This window comes from Pseudopodoces humilis, chromosome 8 (genome assembly GCF_049639895.1).
Source record: "Pseudopodoces humilis isolate 2021_Gansu_Grassland_sample_001 chromosome 8, ASM4963989v1, whole genome shotgun sequence".
NCBI classification, from domain to species: domain Eukaryota; kingdom Metazoa; phylum Chordata; class Aves; order Passeriformes; family Paridae; genus Pseudopodoces; species Pseudopodoces humilis.
This window is the reverse complement of record NC_142207.1, coordinates 25508636-25525319: the sequence shown is the minus strand read 5'-3', so window position 1 is coordinate 25525319 and position 16684 is coordinate 25508636. Positions and strand designations below refer to the sequence as shown.

Here is a 16684-nt window from a genome sequence, read left to right as displayed (position 1 = left end):
AGAGGGGCAGGGTCAGTTCTTGTGGTAGTACAGAAAAGGGCAACTCTTCATTTTATTCAGATACTGATATGCATGTTAGTGAGGGAGACTGCAGTCTGGTTTTAATGTGGCAGTTCACAGGACTAAGTACAGCATGAAATTCTCCTGTCCTTGTGGAATGTTACTTCTTTAGGAGGAACAGGGGTTTATTTGCACATAGCAAAAGAAAAATGTGTGTGACATATGCCAAAATGTTTAGGAAGAACAAGTGTAGTTGAATTCTGTATTCAGAAAAACATTTGGTTCTCAGGCTCCTAAGACGAAAACCTCTTTTCACCCCCGCCCCCGTGTTGTACAAACACAGAGAAGTAACTTCAGCTGTGCAACAAGTCAGTTATCACTTCAACATTTATGAAGGTTCAAAAGCTTTACATGATTTTTTTCCCTTAAATGTTGTAGCACTACTGGCATGCTTTTTGGTTTTTTGACAGCTCCACATCCTTCAATTAGTACGTATAGTAGATTCTCGTTTCTCTATAAAAACTGGTCCAGCCTTTATCAAGAAAGGCAAGAAGGGCAAGAAGTACATGTGGTGCTCTCTGTCCTGTTTCTACTTACTCTCGTTCCCACCTAACTAGTCAAGTACAGAATTTTTCAGCCAAATTTGGTAATAGAATCAAGGCTCTCCATAAATTTGATGGAAACTGGATAGGAAGGAAAAATCTAAATTAGCATTCTTATCCACTGAGTTTAGAGTGTAGCCCATCCCTTATCTCTTCTGTTTGCTCTGGTGGCTGAACACATTCGTGCATATGAGGACTTTTACCCAGCTACTGACAAAAGGATAAGAGTGGTCTGCAAATGCAGGGAAGTGACATAGGCTGGGCAAAATATTGGAACAAAAATTACAGAAACAGGGCTATTCACACAACCTACCTCTTTGTTTAAGAGAAAAACTTTACAGTTAGTGCTACTACTTGCTGGTCCTGAAGCTGCAACCTCAGAGAATTATGAAAAAGTGGCGATGAAGAGGGTGGTGGGAGATAAACAAGCTCTGAGTGAGTACTGTTCCTGATGGTTACGGTAAGGGCTGACCAGCCAGGTGCTAACACTGCCTGAGCCGTCAGTGAGCTGATGCAGCTCACTGCCAGGTGCAAGGCTGTGGGGTGCTTTTATGCCGACTCCAATGGGGTGGGCAGGGGCTTTGTTAGGCTTTGTTTTGGAGCTGAGCACAGCCCCGGAGGAGACGCAATTCTCCGAGTGCAGCCCTGGTTCCACCTGGTGGCTAACTGGCAGAACTTCTCAGCGGGTGCATCACCAGTTACCTTCAGGTGCGGTAACCTTCATCTCGCCTGCTCCTGTGCACTCCTGCTTGTACAGCCTGCCAAGGAACAGGAATGTGTCTGGCGAGAAATGGATGGGGTTGGTCATTAAGCGTCCTCGTCTCTGAGCACAGCCCTGTGTAAACAGGACTCTTGTGTGCAGACTATTAATCCCAAACATGACTCAGATTAAACCTTGCCTTTTTGTAGTCTTGTCTTCAGCAGGTGCTTGTGGGAAGTGGAGAAGGCAAAGGGTGTGTTAATTCAAGGTAAAATCATACTCTGCAGTTACAGTTTCAAGCAAGTTTAGGCCAGGTGCATTCAGATTAAAGAGAAACTGTAACTATAACTGCAGGCAAATTTAAGCATCTAAGTCTAAAGCTGTGATTTCAAACCAAAAACCAACCAACCAAACAAAAAACACCTCAAAAAACAAACCTCAAACCCTGTTCAGTAGCTACCTTATTGAAAGCACCACCATGGATGCATCCCTCTAGTTCCAAAGAGAGGGTGTTTAAAACCCTGGGCAATGTAGTGAGCTGCTTCAATAAAAGGAAACCTAGCAGAATTCAAGTCAAACAGGTATGTCCTCATGAGACTCTAAAATGTCCAGCAAAATTAGGCCAGTTATAAAAACAGTTGGAACTGACTCATTTTTAATGCATTTTGAAACATAGCTCAAGGCAGAAAAGAAGGTGTCTGTAGAACTTCCCCAAGAAGTACAAGATTATGGATCAGTGCCTCTTCTGAGACTGATAAGATTCTTGCAAGACAGTCTGATACATGCTTGACTGAGGGATGTGCTGTACTTTAATGTTGAAAAATACAGAAAAAATAAACGTAACAGAAAAATAGCTCAGGGTCATAGCTCTAAAGGAAAAGCAGGGTGGCAAACTGGCATCAGCCTAAATCCAAAGGGGTAAGGTAATATAACTTCATTTCTGTCCCCACAACCCTGCTCCTCATAAAATACTCCAAACAATGGCTAAGCCAAGACATCCTCTCCCAAAACAAGACAGTCTCCTAGTACTTTGTTGTGTTGTCCTTCAAATATGCAGTAAGATGAAACCACCTTTAGTGCTGAAGGTTTGGAAGATGAGTCTTTCAAGGCACTGACAGGACAAACAGAGAAAGTGCTGAGAAGCAAAAGGATAGAAGAAGACTTCATGGTGACTACCAACATGGAAAAAAAAGTAGTAAGTAAATGGGGAATTCTGGAGAGCAGCTAAGAGCTAAGGACTTCCCTGACAACTGCAGTAAGCTTTTTATAAGGAGTACAAGAACCACATAAAATGTCAAAATGCCTAAGTTCTCCCAGAATTACCTGAGGAAGGTAAGGAAAACTTAGTTCAGAAATGAACACCAAATCCTTCACTGTCTGTTGGTTTATACAAGACAAGGTCCTTTCTGCTGTGTAAGGTTTTATCCAAAAGACACTTGCAGTAACACATATTAGTTGAGGGAATGATGTCAGCAAAGTGTCCAAAAGTACCCAGGTTACTCCAACTTTCCATAGCTCAGCACCACAGAAAAATGGCACAGACAAAAATAACCTTGTAATTCAAACAAAGTAAGTGAGTCCATAATCAGCAAAGCCTGCTATGCTAAACACTGTTAATAATTATGTTTTTCTCCAGCTACATAAAACATGTCTAATCACAGTGCCTAACACTGAGAAGCCTACTGAGATTTAGAGGCATAAGAGGTAGTTAGAGACATCTCCTCACTCAGCCAATGCTGAAATTTGAATGTAAGTATTTCTAAGAAATAGTTTAATTTGTTCTTGTCATAATCTGTACATCTGTGTTTATGTTTGAAATGGATCAGAAATGAGAACCACATATCAAAAAGAAACATACTAAGAGCAAAAAAACTTCATGTGTAACAAATAACTTTCAAAATCCACTGGAATCCCATGACCCTAGACACTAATTAATCCTTATGCTTTGATGTTAGTTCAGCTCCAACTATTTTAGAAAAATCCTGTCCTGCATGCTCTTTATTTCTCAATTATCCATCACAGGATATTCCACACCTTTGTTGGAAGCTACTATCAGAAGACTTAAGAGATGGTTGATATGGGCCTGAGTGGGAATTCTCATCTTTACAACTTGCAGTGGTGAGCAAGATCCTCTGCAACCTGAATGTAAATTAATAACTGGACTAACATCAGAGAGGACTGGTGATAAAGCGTGGAGCTTCTTAACCACTACAATTACAGTTAATGAAATATCAATAGACAGAAGCAGATAGTAAAAATACAATAGTAAACTTTGAATTAACAGAGGACTTCCCAGGAAAATAGGATGGTATTAGAGCATTCTGTTGGGACAGCTTATTCCATTCATTTGTCCTCTATTTAAAGAGGTCTCCACAGATGCCCAACGTACTCTGGACAACCTTCCCACAATTAACAGTCTTAGTTTTGTCTTTGCTGAGCTTTAGGAAGACAATACCATTTATTTAATGCAGATTAAAATACACATTGATAATGAAGAACAGATTAGTGAAGTCTTAGTTAATTACTATTTTCAGTACAGTTCACTATCAATTAATTATATTATCATGTAATAGCTAGCACATGTCTGCTCCCAATTGGTTAAATACTTCTACAGCTATACTCCTACTGAAACCCACAGCAAAATTCCCATTGCTGAAAAAAGCTTTAATGAGGCCTCTAAGACTCAGGAAAACAAGGCTAGTCGTGTGTACTTTGTGTTGCTTTGCTAGTACTGGGGGCTTTAAACAAAGTCAAGCAAAGTTGCTCTGTTGTACATTACTTGTCCTGTACTTTCCACTGTGCTATCTGCCACACAGGAGTGCACTAAAGCACGGGATTGAAGGAGTTTAGCAGCTGAATTAAGAAACTCAATTTATGCCATAACTTGGGTGTATTTTCTAGAGAAAAATCCTCAGAGCCTAGACAGTGTTTTTAACATAAGGACTCTGTGGTTTGGAAAAGTGGCAAAAAGCATGCTGCTTATCAAATACATACAACTGCAGCAGAGTAACTGAAACCCAGATACGCAAGAGACAGCCATTGCTATAAAATTTCTGTATTAAAATTGTGGAAAAATAAGAATAAACATTCTTCCATAATACCAATATGCTGGGATTTAATGGTTAGCTTTACCCCAGAACTTTACACTATTACACAAAATAACACCACATCACAGCTACTCAAGACATTGCTTAGAAGAATGTATCATAGCTTTGGGTTTTATTTAGTTTCTCATCCTTTTTAGTCTGTAAATGCCTAAAGACAAGATCTTCTATACAAATGTGGCTCTTCAGATATGCAAGTCTTGAATTAATGTCTATACACTTAGAGTTTTCCTTCCCCTTCATAACATCCACCTGCATTTTAAATAAATTGCTAATCCCTTCTGCAAGCATTTGAAGACACTGGAAGTATTTCCTCAGTATGTGTCTTTCAAGAAATAATACCAAGATGCTGACATTATAACACTGTGGAGAATCCAAGAGTTTCAGCACACGCACAGAGTCTTAAGTCATGCTCCAGAGATTCTTGAGGCTGTACTTGGGGTGCATACAACCTTGGGAGAGAGTCAAGGTTCATTTCTTGATGCAGCCTCCTCCAGTAACTAGTGTACAACCTAAAATACCTATTTCATTGCTTTGTTAGACTCACAAAGCTTATTCTCTGCGTCACTGCCCTCTGTCTCACTACTAACACAAGTGAGACACATCAGCACAGAATGCCTCATTAGCCAGAACCTGTGATTTACAGAACATTAATGTTCTCTGACCACTCTGTGCTCAAGCGTACATTTAGTTTACTGGATGGAGCAGTTGGTCCAGGGATGAGGACAATTTAAATCAAGACAGACAGACCCATTCTGAAGAAACGGAAGTTCCAGAACACAATTCTCAATGTTGTACAGGGGAGCTTTCGTGCTTTGAGTTTACACACTGTCCTTGTACAGAAGTTTCAGAGTCCTATTTGTTCTTCAGTGTAATTTCAGAGCACTGTTCTACCCATCAAAATAATGTATGTCCCAACTTAAGAGTCTTGTCCATAAAGATAAGCAAGAATTTTTTTAAAAAATAATTTCATTCTACATTACTAAAGCTAGCAGATTGCTCCTTTAGGTTGTTACCATGTCACATTTTATTTTAATTTCATATTTTTATTTAAAACAATTAAAATAATATTTGCATTCTTAGTAAGTTAGTGAAAAGCAAATTACTCTCAGGTAAATAAAATTTTCTTAAATAAATTTATCTATCCATAAAGTAAAAATTTCAATTTATCTGTTGAATGATTACACAATACTCCACATAACCAAGATGTGGCAAATTTTTCCTCTTTCTCCTCCTTAAAAAGATTGAATTCTTTTTTTTGCACAAGATACTAAAAGTATCCAATTTCAAGTTTTCCTATTCCAAACTTCCACATTCAAAATGTTTCTCCTTTTGCTTGACATTAAGCTCCTGGCTTCACAATTAAAACACATCAAATAGATCTCAGGGTGTCACCAAAATGTGTGATGATACTATGATGCATGTTTAAAATTAGGCAGCCATGTAATCTGATTAAAGTCAGTTTCTGCAAAGCCAAACACCTAAGCCAAAGGTTTTATATTTTTTCTTTGCTCAAGTGCATTCATAGCCATTTCTCTAAAATGTTGAATCATCTGCATCCCGTTTAAAAAATACAATTCCAAGATACTAAGTGTGCTGTACAAATATTAAGAGTACCACAGACAGATGCAGCACAGATTAGTTGTTCATGGTGTGCCTCTCTTCCTAAAACACCAAAAACATCTTAATAGCCCAATGCAGAGAACTTGAACTGTAGTTGAATTATACTGAACTACTGAATTAAGTTAAAAGTAGCAATCCTCTTGTTTAGCACAATGGTTGTACAGAAACTTTGTACAGAAACTTTGTACAGGAACTTGAATTTGGTACTCTAGCAAAATCCTGCTGACTTGGTAAGAGTTTTATGCAAGCACTTCAAACACTTCTGAATTAGTAAGTGTTAGTAAGGCCTGCAAGCATTTGCAAAACTGGGGTCTGAGAATTTGGCCCTTTATTTATCTATTTACAGTAAAAGAAAAGGAAATACTAGTTTATGCTGCATTTGTTGAATTCCTAAATCAATTTAGATAATTTATTTGCAGTATTTCTGAGGGTCTGCAGTTTTTCAATCATCCCATATCTGACCAACATTTGTAATGCCTTTCATTCCTGCAGTAAATTTTAGGTATAGGATATAAAAGTAGTTTTTGTTGAAACAGCTTACAGAAAGCATAATCATACTTCATGCTCTGAAGCATACAATAATGACTGGTAAAATTATCAAGGACCCTAATTATTGCATTAGTTCTATACAAAATGCAAACTCTTTTGAAATACAATATAGGAGCAACATATTTGGTTTTTTTTTTGTTGTTGTTTTCCAACATCAGCAGAACTATGCATCTAACAGATTAATAACTGAAAAACAGAAAAAAAATCAAATAACATAAAAAAAACTCCCATGCAATAATTCCATTGAACACAACACTCTGGATTATTAAAATGAGCTAGGTAGACTAACCATAATTTAAAAAAACTCCTGCTAAACAAAAACAATTTGACACAAAGACCAGCTGACTTTTAATTATATTTTAATTAAAACCCATTTATCTAAATGAAAATCCCACTATTAACACATGAACTACGCTCACCATGGAGGCTGGGCAAACTCCAAGTATGTTTTGAAATGCTGAAATATTAAAAATATGAATTTTTTTTTTTTTTTTTAAGATTACAAGAACTGAACTAAACCAATATATTTCAGATTTGGCAGGGGAGAGGAAGAGGTTGATAACATACTAAGTAATTCAGTACCTTAATCCATATGACCTTAGTCTGCCTGCAGTTAAATTAGTCTATACCACCTGAATAATTTTACAGTGGAAAAAACATAATGTATAGCTCATTACTTTCCTAATTATTTCCTCTTCCTTCGGGACAAATAAAAAGGCATCTTTGCAGTTCATCTCTGAATATGGCTGTGCATAATACTACTTCAAAAAGCATTACCACAGATCTGCTGAATACAGTGATCAGTGTCTTCACCTATAGATACACTACAGCATCTGACGTTGTTTTGACAACATATAATCTATTTTTTACACTCTAATAAAAGAATCTGCAACAAAAATACCATTAATTTATATTACAAGACACTGTAGTATAAATTTATAGCATTTCTCAACTCTGTAGGTAAGTTGGTATAATATATAAATATCAAAAACAAAGCCCCTAAATCAAAACAGTAACCTAAAAAGAACCAAAACAGATTTTTAGAAGGCTGCAAAGTGCTATGAAAATATTAAAAACAAAACTCAACTGTTGCCCCAAAATTTCTTGCTGTGAGTTCTGTTTTTTCACATCTTATCCTGAAGGGCAGACAATGCTAAATTTATGACAGCACAATTTCTCAGATATTTATCATAGGTTCCTCTCACTCGTATTAAATCCCCCACTGTTTCTCTACATGGCCTATTCCAGAAAGACATAAAAAAGTAAAAATTAAAAAATATGTTTTTTTCCCTACCTGTATATATTCCTACCAGTTTTATTTACAACGCCTTGAGAGAGAAAGACGTTATGGTACATTTACACCAAACTATCCGACATCAATCTCAGCTGTTTACTAAGACTACAAGTACTAAAAAAAAGTTATACAAACTTTCACAATTACACACTAATTTTTAGAACCATCACACAATGAGAAAAAAGTTATCAACTTTATAAATACAGAAAAAATTACATAGTTTTAAGAACAACAAAGTAACTAAAAATATATATTTTACCGTACCTCCTTTAATTTTTTTTTTTCCCAGAGAGTTGATCTTTACAGGTTATTAAAAAAAATTAAATTCTTCAGCCACGAGCCTTTGTATTTTATTTTTATTTAAAATAAAAATTCACATAAATGATAAAATATTTTGTTTTGGCCATTTGGCTCCCTCCTCCAAATTGACACTTTATAAAAACCTTCTGTACTTTTTTTCCCCCTCCCTCTCTCCCTCTCTACTACCTCCAAGATGGTAGGAAAGTTGTTGTTTTGGAGGGCAGAGGAGCCGATCTCTGATGTTATGTCCTCTCGGTGCCTGTAGTGGTGCTATAGGAGGCTGCTGGCTCTCTTCTTGAGCAGCCCCAGCAGCCCTGCCTTCTTTGCTGGAGAATATATTCAGGGATTCCCCTTAATAATCACCTACCCTCTGAGCACTTTGTAGTTTTAAAATAATAAAGAGCCCCCAAAGCTTCCTCCCCACAAAAAGCAGGATCTTCTCAGAGACAGGGGGGCAGCAGCTCCTCAGCACAGAGCCCGAGCACATTCCCAGTCCCTCTGCTGGGGAGGAAACTCTGATCTGTCAGCCCAACAGAGGGAAAGGGGGGAGAGGAGAGAGAGGAGGGAAAAAAAAGCAGCTGGAAAGGTAAGCCAGGCCCGGCCTGCATCCCCGGGCTCGCGTAGCGCGGCAGGCGGTGCGGAGGGTGCAGGGTGGGCGGGGAGGCGGGCTACGCGAGGCCGGGGATCGGCCGGAGCGGCGTAGGCCGCAGTAGGGGGTGCGGGGAGCCAGGGGGGTTTTTGAAGCTTTTGGGCGCCGGGAGGAGCGCCGGAGGGGGGTGAGACGGCTGCCCGGGCCCAGCGGGAGGGTCGGAGCGCGGCGCCTTTGCCCGGGTGGGGAAGGGCGGTGAGGGAGAACGGGGGCGGGGGGGGGCAAGGCCTCGGCGCGGCGCGGCCCGGCCGCCCCGCCCCCCGCCCCGCCGGGCCCCCCGCGCGGGGCCCGGGGCCCAGAGCGGGGCCCGCCCCGCCGCCACCAGGGCCGGGCGGCGGGGGGGAGGCGGTGGGGGCGCCGCGGCTGGGGCCGCTCTTCCCCCCCGAGCCCCCCCGCCCCCCGCGCGGGGCAAGGGGGCCGCGGGACGGGGGGACGCGGGCGGCATTAATTTGCCGAAATGACTTTTAATGAGCGGTGGCGGGGTGGGGGGGCACCCCCTCCCCCCGCCCGGTGCGGGGCCGCCGCGGCGGAGGCGGTGCCGGTCCCGCGGGGCTGCGCCGGCCGCGGCCTGGAAAGTTTCGCGGCGTTTTTGGGGTGCTTTACCCCCCCGCCACCGCCGCCGCCCACCCCCCGCCCGCGGCCCTGGGGACGGTGCCGGCAGGGCGGGGGCACCTCGGAATGCGGCCGTAGGTTCTCCCCCGCCTGTCCCATACTCCCTCCCCCCCCGTCGGTGACCCTCTTAGGCCGGGCCGGCGGCGGGTGCTTTCGCCGCACAACTTTTTGGGAGGGAGTGGGGGGTGGTTTTGGGGGTGCGGGGAAGCCCTCGGAGTGCCCCCCCCCCCGGCCCATAAGCTGCCGGCACGTGGGGCCCCGGGCCGGCCCCCGGAGCAGGGAACGCGGGGCAGGGGCGAGGGGCTGCCCTGGCTACACCTTCGCTCCCCGGCACATGTCGGGGCCGGCGGCTGCCTGAGCCCTGCCGGGGCCGGGCTGGGGTCCCTCGGCCACCCCGCTGTCCCAGGACCTGTTAGCGGGACAGGAGCCACTGGCACCTCAGCCAGGGGAGGGGATCGCCTCAGCAGCCCCTACACGGCAAGGGCTGTGTCTGGCCCCCTCTCATATCCCAGTGGCCAAACTGTCCCTGTGGCCTGGGGTCCCGCTAGGCTGGGGGGGTCTGTGTGAGGTGCTGCTACCCTCCCAGGACTGAAAATGAAAGGATCATTTTTTTCAGGGAAAAGAACGTCTGGTAGTTGTGAAGTGAGTGCACTGGAAGACCCACCAACGCGCTTCACCCCGCACAGGTGAAATAGCTCTGGTTTCTAATGCGGGAGGTGGCACGTTTTGGTCAAATATTCCTTAATGTGTCTTTTAGGTCAAAATTATAATGGCTTTGTACAAATAACCTCAAATGAAATTTGGAAGTGACAGTGACGCTCACCTTAAAGCCTTATACTGTCTGAAGTACATGCAGTTAGTTCTAACTTTGTTACTCATCAACATGCAATGCTGGTTTATTTTAAGGCCTTTCAGTTTTTGAGGATTGGGAGACTTAAAAATAAAATTGACAAAATTAGGGCAATGCACCGTTCCCCTGTAGACAGGTGCTCTCCCCTATGTGCTTGCCTGTACTGGCAGTACTTCATGCTCAGGCCATACCTACCAGGTACCACTGCTGATGGCTCAACTGGAGCACTCGTGCTTTGTATGAAGCTGTCACAACCTGGTGACATTCAACCTTTTGCATGAATTGTTTATAATATATATAAAGATCACAAGTTTTATTAATTGTAAAGCTAAATTATTTACAGAAAGCAATGCAGAATTTATGTACTGGAAATTATTTTGATGTTCAGTATTTTTGTGATGAGTGAATGAATTTGTGTGTAGGGCCTGGTCCTACAGAACTGTGTATACCGTGTTCTCATGGTATGCTGAATAATTGGGAGGTATAAATTTGTTGTAAGACCACACTGAAACTCCAATAGCTTATTCCTGCTGAAAGGCTTCTCTGTGAGAAGTTCTATTGGTTTGTTTGTTGAGTATTCCTGCTGAAGCGAGAATGATATTGTATTGTGAGAAATAAGCTTATTTGTCTTTGTAGTATTGGGACTAAAATAAGACAGAGGTATTTTGTTTAACCTCATATGGAAGGGCAGGTTTTCTGTTCTTTGAATAAGACTTATTTTTTTTTTCTCCCAAGTACAGATGCAAGGTATGTTGTTGTATGTTTAATCTCTACTTTATCTTAGGATCTTGCTTTTGGTATTTTGAGATAATGTTTTTAAAGTACATTTCTGCCATGTTGCAATGTCCTAAAGGGTCCATTTGTTGTTGTATCTGAAGGCCACCTCTTTGCAGCCCTGCTCATCCTGGCAAAACCCAAGCCTGTTTATAAGTACACTGAAATAAGTGTGCGTGACAAACCTCCCTGTGAGGATGTGATAGCAGGACTGGGGCCTGAGACCTTCTGCTCAAATAGGGAAATCCTTGTTCAAAAGACTTTCTAGGTACAGAGCCCATCTTGAACCTTAGGTCAAGAATAGCCATGTTTAGGAAATTACTTTTTTGAAATCTATACGAATGTACTCTTGGCAGTAGTTACAAATTTTCCTGTGTGAGTTCTTTTTTTTTCTTTAGAAATCCTCTGAAGTTTCTAAAATCCGCAGAGTCTTAAATGTTTGTTGTTTTTTAGGGTTTGGGCTATCTTTGTCAGGTTTTCTCTAAGGTACTATGAATGAATCAGCTGAAATGAAAATTCCTGCTTAAGTTCATTTGGCGTAGGAAAACAAAAAGAACCTGTTCAGTTTGTGAGCAAAGACTTCTTTTTTTCCTCCTCATAGTTATGTTTCCTGCTCTTGATTGTAAATAGTTATGAGTCTGTAAGTTCTCTAGCTGTTGCTATTATTATGAATAATGCTTAAGTTTAATTCTATGTTTATTGTGTTATATTCTAAAACATCATCAGTGTTGCCGAAAACATTCTGCTGCTTTTCTGTTAATATATTGGACGTCCTTATGCAATGTAAACTGCCTTTTGCCAGAGCTGAAGTAATAAGCTTTCTAAAAAGGCAGAATGAGGGCAATATTTCTTCTTTCTTCCTAGGTAGATCTTAACATATGACAAAAAGTAGTCCAAAATACGATTCTAGGTGGTAACTAAAAATACCTTGTAAGTTCTTAATATGTTGAATGCCTTGATCTGTCAGGATACTTGCATGTGTGTTGCAGTACCTGCGCTTCAGAGGCCTTCCTGAGTAAGGACTGTACTCTGGTTTATAAAAGTGTTCTGTACAGGAACTCTTGTAGTTGACTTTGGTTGCTTCCCAGTGTTCTCTGTCTGAATCCGAATGCTTTTACTGACAAAAAGACTCTTCTTTCCACAATTACAGTATTCTTGGTTTGGTAGGTGAGTGTAATAGAGAATTGAGCTGTTAAAAGACTAGAACTAAGCCAAACTTATGGTTAGATCACAGCATAGGGACAGAAGTTACAACTTTGTGGTGTTGATGTTGGTCACAATTCGAAGTGGTACAGCTTCTCTTGATAGAACAAAACATTTCAAAGAGAGGTGTTAGTTGCTATGAAATAGAAAAAAAATAATGTTTTAGATTCATACTTAGAAGTATACTTTTTACTAATACTGACTGAAGAGTTTTGCTATAAAATAGCTCTAAGTGCGTGTCTTTTTGTCATGAATGTTATGGCTTCTGTTCATCTTGGAGTGGATGAAATTCCATGTTTCCAAACATCTTGCACTCCCTGTGTTTGGTCAGTTTCAAGAAGTGGGTCTGACAGTGGCAGGTACTTGTTTCTTGGTCAAGAGGAAATTTGTGCTTGTGGAGAAGCTGAGATTCTTGTAGATCTGTGTTCCACTTCTGGCCCCAAGCTGATGGTTTTGGGAATGCACGGAGATGATTGTACCTTGTCTGTGAGATGTCATGAGCACACCAAGCAATTTAACATGAAATTTAGGCTAGTATTAGCAAATACAAACAACACAGTAAAGACCTCTGTAGTTGTGGATTTTGTTTGGATGCAGTGTGTGAAGCTCTGAGCTCAGTCCTCTTAATTATACATCTTTTAACCACCAGCATATAATTGCCTTGCAATTTACAATGCATTTGGGGATTCCATTGCCTAAAAGGGTCTTACGTACATTGAATGTCAAATTCTGAGCATATGTTTAAGAATGTATCAACCCACATGATTTAAAATACTCATGTATTTTATGAAAATATGTTCAGCACAGCATTTGCACAAAAGTACCGATCTGAGTTTTGAGGCTCTAGTGCTTTGGGCTTTCTATTAGTGAGTAAGCCATTAACTTCCCTGTAGACTGCTCACAATGTCAGCTACCAGATTTCTGTATGGCACAATGCTGGTACTTGGCTATGGTTATAGCCAAGGTCCTCTGAAGTTTGCTGCTACACTGTTTTCCAGCCTCTCTGAAGGACTGTTTAACTGTTTTGGAGGAGGGTATGTGGAGTGTAGAGCTACAGCTGTGCTGTCTTTGGAGCTGATGTGCACTGGAAGGGAGCTGATTATGCCTGTACTGAAAAGCCAGTACTAAAAGCAGTTGGGAACTGGCTTCTTCCAGAAAGTCGTAGTAGGTATTGGCAGTTGGACAGGTGTGTACCTGTGTGTATTGAAATATTTTTTTCTGAAAAAAATTTCTCTTTTTGCAGTCATTGTGCAAACCACCTTCAGTTGACTTAGAGACTACCAGTGGCTGCACTCAGCAGGACAAATAGCTCTGCTCTTAAGTGCTGATGTCTTAGAGTGTGACTTTGCTCTGTGTCCTGCCTGTCCTTGTTATAATGCCTTGCTGGGGTGCTAAGTTTGTTACTCTTCTTCACATGTCCAGATAGGACTTTAGCCAGGGGGAGGAGATTTTATTCCCTCCCTGTCAGCTGCTCAAGAATAAAAAATGGGACAAGGGGAGAAGTGAATGTGTTATAAAGTTACAAATATTAGTGATAACCTCATAAAAAAAATACCCTGCTGGGTCAGATTTGCTTGGATCTAGCCTAATGTTCTGTCTCGAGCAGTAGGAATAACTGATGCTACTTAGGAAGAGGATGAAAGCTCAGACACTTTTTTTGTGCTTTCTTCTCTTTCTCCTCCATCGCCCGTATTTGTTAAATTGGTCATGCTAGCAGGTGCATCACTTATGTTCCCATTGTCTATGAACTTCTCTGTTGCATTTTTGAACCTGATGGTACTGTCTGCTTCCATAGTCTCATGTAACAGCAAGCTCCAGCAGCTCACTACCTTTGAGTAGTAAAAATGAAGAAATACTTCTTTGATATGTTTTGAATCAATCTCTTACTAACTTCATCAGATACCCCTAGCTGCAATATTTTGTGATCTGGTATGACTGCTCTGTATTTACCTTTTTCCCTACCATGATTTTTTAAACCTCAGTCATGTATTGAATCATTTGTCTAGGGCACACACTTTTGGATTCCTTTCTGTTCTTTGCCCTTTTGTTTCTGACTAGCTCAAAATCTTTTGTTTCGAATCAGTTGTTTAAGGAAAATCTAGGTTCCTCAGGAAGCAGCTTCTGGTTTCTTATTTACAGGTTGTGGCTAAAGTTAGTTTGAGCACGTGCAGGCATAATTTTTTTTCTTCTGTTGAACCTTCCTATGTCTTCAATGTGGCATATAAATGCAAAACTGAAAACAGCTTCCAGAAAGTTTTGTATTCTGATATTTTTATAGTGAAGTACAGCTGCTTAAGCATTTGCTTTTTCCAGGGGAAGTCCATGTTTCCGTCATCTCTCACTGAATCCTGTGGGACAAAAATAATTTCTTCCCCACCCACTATTTAGCTAAGTGTAGTTTCAGTTCTCTTCAGTTAAGTGACATGTGCCTATTCCATGCTTGTGCTACTTTTTATGTAGCAGCAAAAAGCTCTGTTAAGAACTCCTGTAAATTGTTAAAAATAAAACACTGCATCAGATGAAATCAGAATGAAGAATTTTAAGTGTCTTTGTTATTTTTATATATATATTTATAAACACACACACACTCTTGTATGGTAAGCCATGGAAGTTAAAAAAAAAAAGAAAAAGCTCTTTTTAGATTAAGTTCAACTTCAGTCTCTGATCCTGGCAGTGTATCCACATAGTGACATGTCTTTTGGGCAGTCTGTTCCAGAATTTACCAATAAAGTTATAATTGCAATTTGGAGAAAATTGCTGTGTTGTTTTTTTTTTTTTTAGTGTAACATTGGTTGGCTACTGTGTTTATTGGCTTCCTTGTTCCTTGCACTATAGTTGCGCTAATTGATTGCTGTCAGGATTTTTAACATGGTTATATTTGCATGAGCTTCTCTTAGTGTATATATAGACCCAAGACCTCATGTTTAGTGTAAATATAGACCCAAAACCTCACCTTCATGTTTGTTGGTTTCCCTGGAGATTATTGTCAGTATTTTTGTGTGAATGTTTCATATGGCATTGTCTTTGTGCCCTGTATCTCTCAGACAAGTGATAAGTGAAATACTATGCCTGCTTTGACACAGTCAAGTTAAATGCAAAATAAGACTTAATTATGAGTTGAATCCCAAAATAAGACCGTGGCCACAAGAATAAATCTAGGATTATAGTGGCTGGGAACTGTGGAGCAGTTTCTTTACAAAAGCTTAATGGAGGTACACAAGGTATGAATTTCTCACTGTTTACTTTGGAACCATCCTGAGGAACTCTTTCTTTGGTCTGTTGCTTGCTAACCTTCAGAAAAGAAATACAGCTGGGTTGTACAAAAGAGGAGAAAGTTAGTGATCCATCAGAAACTCTGCAAAACATGATAGTAGTAGTTCAAAAGAAGGTGATAAACCAGAAGAAAATAGAGGGCAACATGTGGGTCACCCCAGCTGCAAGATACACTTGGTCTTTGAAGTTTTATGTCCAGTCCAGTATGCCACCTAATACAAACTTTGATAAACCAGGAGAAGCAGACTCTCTAGCAAAAGGCTTTCTGTCAGCATTGCGTGTGAGATGCAAGTAAAGACTCATTTGATTACTTTTGCTGGCATAGTAATAGAAGAGTCCATCTCTCAAACATATGGAATACAAACACAGACCACAACTCCTGTATGGGTCATGTTCCCATGGTATTTATGTTTTTCCTTCATGTTGTTGCTAAATAATACTGAAGGGTATGTCAGTATCTGCCTGAGCCAAGGTGACTGAAAAGAATATTTGGTCCTCAACATGCTAAAGAAGAGATTGTTCCTTCTTCCCATTCTATCTTTTTGAAGAGCACAGTCAACAATGAACTTTCTTGTTCTTATGACTGATGTGTTGTAGAAAGTCATACTCCAGTGACTGGTTGGTTTCAAGTATATATATATGTTTATATATATATATGTAGTGTATGTGCTTCTATGCCTTGAGAAAAGCTGGGAAAGGTGATTGGAACCAGACTAGGTGTCTGTGCTTATGTTGCGGCTCTGTAGTGAAAGCAAAGCATGAGGCCCCTGCCTCTGGGGGTGGCATTGAAGGGGAAAATGTGTATCAAGAGGAAATACAAAGTTACCATTATTGTCAAATGATTGTTCAGTCCTTGCAGTAGTTACATTCTGTAGCACCTGTCTCCATTGCTATGCTCTGTACTCTGTACATGTGCATGTATGGCTGTTCCAAGAATTTTAAAATCTTTTAGTACTCTTCTGTCTTTCTGCTTCTACAGCTAAATATATGCTAATGAAGGCCAGATTTATGCTGTTTACTCTATGGGATAGGGTGTTTTGTTTTCCCCTAGTGACTTAAAATTGTTTTTCTAGATCCCCCAGTGCCATAGTGCTTTGTCATTTTCTCATGGTACTTTTTTACAGCAGAAAGTGGAGGCTTGTACCTTTACA

The 16684-nt window shown here is 40.8% G+C and overlaps 1 protein-coding gene across 6 annotated transcripts in view; it reads left to right on the top strand.

Moving 5' to 3' along the window:
• Nucleotides 1-8377: 8377 nt before the first annotated feature.
• Nucleotides 8378-16684, top strand: part of INO80D (INO80 complex subunit D) — a 93724-nt gene continuing 85417 nt past the window's right edge. For 5 of the 6 annotated variants that reach the window (XR_015773054.1, XM_014249318.2, XM_014249317.2 and 2 more), the window contains exons 1-2: nucleotides 8378-8758; nucleotides 10050-10119. The gene's annotated coding sequence lies outside the window, so the exon portion shown is untranslated. The remainder of the gene's footprint in view (nucleotides 8759-10049; nucleotides 10120-16684) is intronic. The other variant, XM_088058498.1, reaches the window with a different exon arrangement.